The 6,000-nt window shown below is 40.9% G+C and overlaps 1 long non-coding RNA gene across 1 annotated transcript in view; it reads right to left on the reverse strand.

The window, feature by feature from the left end:
- The window catches only part of LOC117964226 (uncharacterized), a 58,321-nt gene extending 52,546 nt beyond the window's left edge, over nucleotides 1-5,775 (reverse strand). Inside the window, exons 1-2 of the long non-coding RNA XR_009308448.1 lie at nucleotides 5,486-5,775; nucleotides 4,829-4,936 (exon numbers count right to left, since the gene is read on the reverse strand). This is a non-coding gene — a long non-coding RNA (uncharacterized LOC117964226). The remainder of the gene's footprint in view (nucleotides 1-4,828; nucleotides 4,937-5,485) is intronic.
- Nucleotides 5,776-6,000: the final 225 nt, after the last annotated feature.

Raw genomic sequence — 6,000 nt, forward strand, 5'->3', positions numbered from 1 at the left:
TCTTAATCTATTTACATTCTTAAGTCTGTGCCATTTATTATAGGTATGTAATCACCCAATAGTTAATACTAATATATATATATATATATATATATATATACTATATATATATATATATATATATATATATATATATATATATATATATATATATATATATATAAGCTATAAATTTGTATTAGGACCTGTCTAGTAACTCAAATGGTTATGCACATTTTTATGAGGTAGATAAAAAACAACAGATCACAAACCTGCCTGAAATGAAGATAAGCTGCATGCAGAAGATTTTAGGGTGAGGGTTAAGGCGGGGTTTTCTCCAATCTCTTTATTTTACAAAACTAGAAGCAAACGACTGAGATTTAACGCCTCTTAAGCACTCTTAATGTGTTTCTTTATCCTTTTGTAACATTAACTAGGGGTTTATCCCTTTGAAAACAAGTAAATAAGAGCTTTGAGTATAGGCCCTGGGGTGTCCCAACACGATGTGATCAATATACTGCAAGCTCTGATTGCCGCTGATGTTTATTATCATTAACCTTTTGGCTTTTGTCTATTACAATGCTTCATTATAAATATCTTTTGTGTATCAGCAGCTGTACAGAATCATTTACCGGTCATGGTTTAAAGGGAGGGGTCCTTTTAGGCTTCATATATTCTGGGTTGCCTGTCTAGATCATTTATCCTGAATAAGCAGCGAGGCTGAGTGACCTGGGAGTCGTTCGTGTGTGACGAGCCTGCAAGGAGGGAGGGGAGGACCGGAGGGGGGTGACGTTTGCAAACGAATGGTGAATTTCAGTCACTCCACAGCAGAGTAACCTGGAGGAATGTGTTCTCTTGGGAAAGGAGTGTCAATCGGCGGGTTCTGTGTTTTTCCTGATTAGTTTGCGGGTCAATGAATATTAACCCCGGCCTGCACGCTGCAGCCTGCCTCCGAAGGGACGTGCGTTTGCTTTCTCTCCACAAAATCACCCTAAACTTTCATTCAGGCGTAGTGGCAATCCATAGGTATCCCTCACAGCAATGCAGTTCAACCTTTCCTCCACGTTCCATTAGTGGCACACAGAAATGTTCCCTTTCTGTTCTGGGATTTGCTGTTGCTCATACCTTCATGACGATGCAGCCTTTAGTTATGAAGATGTTCTCAGCTGTCGTAAAGCTGTGGGATCATATTGATTAGATATATATGCTATACCTCTCCATCACGTGCTTGCTTTGTACAGCACTTTGACATGCTCTCTTGGGACACCCTTGGGCATGAAATAGGAATCCCAATTGATGCATTTTCCCATTTATAAATAATAAATAAAACCTAATAAAATGCCATAATGAGGCAACTCATAAAATCAGTTTTAATGTAAACTGTAAGTCATGTTCCTCTGGAGTCCTACTGGGTTAATTTAAACAGCTTACATCACCGCCCCTCGCACCTTTAATATCATTAGAAATTGATACAGGGGAGACTGGGCAGACACCAATCTCAGGATCTGCAACATCAACAATTTTCTGTCTCTCTCTCGCTTGTTTTTTTTTCATGCTAGGGAAATGCTTTAAAAGCAATGATTTACGTTGTCTCTGATCTGCCCTAAACCCCCCCTCCAGGGAGCCAGGACTGTTATCTGGTTTTATTGTCTGCTCAGATCTTTATCAGGCCAGGGCTCATAACTGACATTTTAAATTGCACTGCAAACAACGAATCGATATTTATGGATTTCACAGCCAATACCCTCGCAGAGAGAGTTGTTTCACGAGCCTCTGCCAGAAAAGAAATAGGGCAACGATGTCGAGGTCGCGCTTCTGTTAATGAGAGACAGGGCAGCGCATCCATTGAATGGGTTGTGCAATATTGACCCGGTAAGTAGAACTGAGAAAGCAGTGAGGCAGGCTTATTTTCTTGTGCTACCTTTCTTTCGTATAGTGGCTCTGACATCAATAGGTACAACTGATCATTCTTAACATAAGCTGCATTCAAGAGGGGCTGATAAATCCTTTAAATGAATAAATAAATAAATAAATAAATAAAAGCACACTGCAAACGGCTTTATCAGTATCAATGTAATTCCACCCATTTCAAAGTCTATCTTCCCTTAGCACAAAATCGATTTCTGTGAGCAATACTTCTACATTCCTTTTTATTTAATTCCAAAGGAACTGTCAGTCATTTCTAGTCATCCTACGTGTGCGGATAACAGATAACCTTGCATGTTCAGATAACAGATAACCTTGCATGTTCAGATAACAGATAACCTTGCGTGTTCAGATAACAGATAACCTTGCGTGTTCAGATAACAGATAACCTTGCGTGTTCAGATAACAGATAACCTTGCATGTTCAGATAACAGATAACCTTGCGTGTTCAGATAACAGATAACCTTGCGTGTTCAGATAACAGATAACCTTGCGTGTTCAGATAACAGATAACCTTGCGTGTTCAGATAACAGATAACCTTGCGTGTTCAGATAACAGATAGCCTTGCGTGTTCAGATAACAGATAACCTTGCGTGTTCAGATAACAGATAACCTTGCGTGTGCAGATAACAGATAACCTTGCGTGTGCAGATAACAGATAACCTTGCGTGTGCAGATAACAGATAACCTTGCGTGTTCAGATGACAGATAACCTTGCGTGTGCAGATAACAGATGACCTTGCGTGTTCAGTAAAAACTACAAGATTATATGTCAAGGCAATCAAGAACACCTTCAATGATGTTGTTGTTATTTTTGTTTTTTTTTCTCTAACGTTTGACTTCAAGCACAACATTTGTAAATCTAGGACCGGTATGTGGATGAATACTTTTTGGCCCCCAATTGTTTTTGATGAAGTCTGTCTCGCTAGATGTCTTGACTCTGTAAGCAACGCTGAGCGGGACCCGCTGAGGCCTGTCTCTCTGCTGCACTCCTGTTAGTAACTCTGATATGATCTAATAATACTTTTCCAATTAGCCCACAGGCCAGATCAGAAAGAAGACAGAGGATTCTGAGATGTTGTACATGATCATAAGCTATTAAAAACTCCTTGTAGACATTTGCTCTGGTTACAGCAGATTGAGACATGTAATTAGAGAAAGGATTTAATGTGAAAAAAAAGATCTGTTACAAGCCTTGCCCTTTTTATAATTGCTTACATTTTTTATATTCTTTCTGACAGCTGAAAATGTATAAGGAGCTGTTAAACTTGAGTGTAGCTTCGTTAATGCTCCATCTTGGAACATTTTTTTTTTAAGGTCCATTCCGAAATCCCGATTTTAAACATTCTGGGTAAAGATTTAAAATTTGAAATCGGCAAACGAATGCTGTCATCATCCATCTTTGCCGTCCGTTAATCAATGTGGCTCACTGTAGCTTTACGCACAGCAGGCCGCATTTCTTAGGTAGGCAGGGCCCCCTCAGTGCCTCGTCTCTACTTATGAAAGCCAAATATATATACGTGTGGCTTAAGGTTCTCTAATCCTCCTATGTAATTACAGCTCCCTACAGACACCGCACTGTCTCACGACAACTCAGTGTAGCTGACAGAATCAGATCAGACAGCATTACCGCCCACCAGCAATACTTCATCAAACGCTTCCTTATCTAACTAAGACAGCTAAACAACACAACAATCGCACCCCAAGCTCTCTCCACAGCCACCGCCAAGAGAAACAAATGAACAACAATTCACCTGAGAAAACCAGCAGGGCTGACCGGAACACCTGACCCACATGCACACACACACAAACACACAAACACACACAAAAAACAAGCCTAACCAGAGATTCGGATGGGAATTATTGGAGACTGGGGGGCTGGCTGCTGGTGAGTTTTTTTTTTTTTTTTTTTTCAAGTGTTTCTCAAAGGGGTTTTAAAAGGGCAACAGAGGATGAAGCTAAAATGACATGAAGAAATAATCCTTCTTTCAATCTGAAGGGATTATTCTAATTACTTTGATTATTATAGATCAGACAGGTTTTTTTTTTTCTCTTTTTCCCGGCTGTATGAACATTACTAGTAAGCCGTTCTAGAAATACAAATCTGTACTGGGAATTGAAGGAGGGCTTAAGTAAACAGAGGGAACAAAATGAGCTCTGTGACAGATCTACAGGCCTTCAGCCCCACAGGCTTAATCACGCTGGACCCACCATGGCCCGTTGAATGCTAGGCCTTTGTTAGACCCTGAATAGGGGCTAAATATCCCTTGAAATCAGAACTCTGTGGCTTTATGAGTGTATAGACTGCTGCCTCAGGGTCTTTCTCATGCAAATGTGAGTGGTTTTATTTTCTTTTTCAGTGTGGTAAGATGGTGGTGTCATGCTGAGCACAGCTGAATAAAAATCATGAATTTGGGCTTTATCTAGGCTATAGCAAGACTTTTTCGCCTCATCTTGGCCAGGCCTCATTACTCCTGCCTTCTTCTTCTTCTTTAATGATAGAAGAAAAAAAAAAAGCACAGATGGTCTCCTGACCCCCGTATTTATCATTCAAGCAAAGGCTTAGTCAGTGTAATGCTCCACAGCAATTCACTTAAGGACTCTGTGTGTTTCTGCTGATGAGGACTGTTAATCTGCACAGCAGTCTTATTAGGCCTAACCACCAATTAATTTCTTTTGTTCTCATTAAATGGCTGATTCCTAAACATCTCTGAAGCAACAATGAGCTCCACGCCGAGCTGCAATCCAGCCCCTCTCGGGTGTGGAGGACAGCACCAAACAGGTCGAGCATATAAAGAGCGAGAGAGCGAGAGAGCAAGAGAGCGAGAGAGCGAGAGGGGAAGAGGAGGACAGGGGGGGAAGCATCGGGAGAGCAAAGGCTCCAGAGACAAAAGCATGCAAAGTAGTTCATTAAATACTTACAACTTGCTGGAGCGCAAACAGATAAGCAAAGGATCAAGTGTGCTTCAGTCCTCAAGGTCCCTGTGAAAAAGAATGAAGGCACCCTACTCTTCTATGAATAAACAAAAGCTTGGACAGAAAGAAAGAAAAATGAAAGAAAGAAAGAAGGAAGGAGAGAGAGAGAGAGAGAGAGAGAACCAAAGGCATCATCAGTTTTCCTAACCGTTTAAGAGTGTTTGAATAATGCCTTTTGTGTCTGCACTCCATTATGTGCAGGGTTCTGATTATGGCTGTGTGTACACAGGGACTCATAATATCCAAGGTCTGTACAATTTGCTACAGCCCTGAAGAATCCTTGACTACCTCTTGATGATTTACTTGCGAAGCTTGTCAGTGCATCGCCCTCTTGTCTGATCGAGACACAGGGGCAATTACTGAACCTCCTGTAATGTTTCCCCAGCTTTTAATGTTCAATCTAAAATAGGAGAGAGCGATGTCTAAGGTTACCAAGCTCTGTTCGGTTCTATTTAGCCTGAAATTTGTGTTGTTGCCAAGACAGGAGGCAAGAATTCTTTTCAGCCTGACATCTAATGTTCTCCAGAGGTTCTGTGAGAAAATATAATTACAGTATATTATAAAGAAGAAAAAAGAATCAAAACCACATTAAAATATATTTACCTGGATCCCCTCTTCACAACACCCCCCTGGGTGAATAGACTGGATTTTGGTCAAATCTAGAGGGTGGCAATGAAAAGAGTGGATCTGTTACATTGTGGTAATTGTTTTATAATCTTACGTATTATAAGCAGTTAGTTTTTTCATCCCTAAAATAAAAAAAACGGAGTAGTTCGGCTTTGTTTACTTCTTCTCTGTGCAGCGAGTGTTATATTCTTATATTCTTTATTCTTCCCAGGAAGGAATGAGCCATATTCATATAAGCCTGATTAGTTGTGGATGAGCAGTGTCTCTCTGGCTTTGCAGTGAATCATGAGGCGTTGCTGGCAGGATCTGTGACTGCCGCTGTCTCTAATCCACGCAGTTACAAGCTACTGGGCCTTAACAGATGCAGAGGTGGAGCATCACCCAGTGCTCGAGACAGCCTTTAAACCCTCTGCTAGGGGAGGAGTGTGGTGGCTCAGTGGCTATGGGAGACTTGGAAACCTGCATGCTATGGTTACGTAGAGAAGCATGAC

This window comes from Acipenser ruthenus, chromosome 24 (assembly GCF_902713425.1).
Source record: "Acipenser ruthenus chromosome 24, fAciRut3.2 maternal haplotype, whole genome shotgun sequence".
In the NCBI taxonomy this organism is placed as follows: Eukaryota; Metazoa; Chordata; class Actinopteri; order Acipenseriformes; family Acipenseridae; genus Acipenser; species Acipenser ruthenus.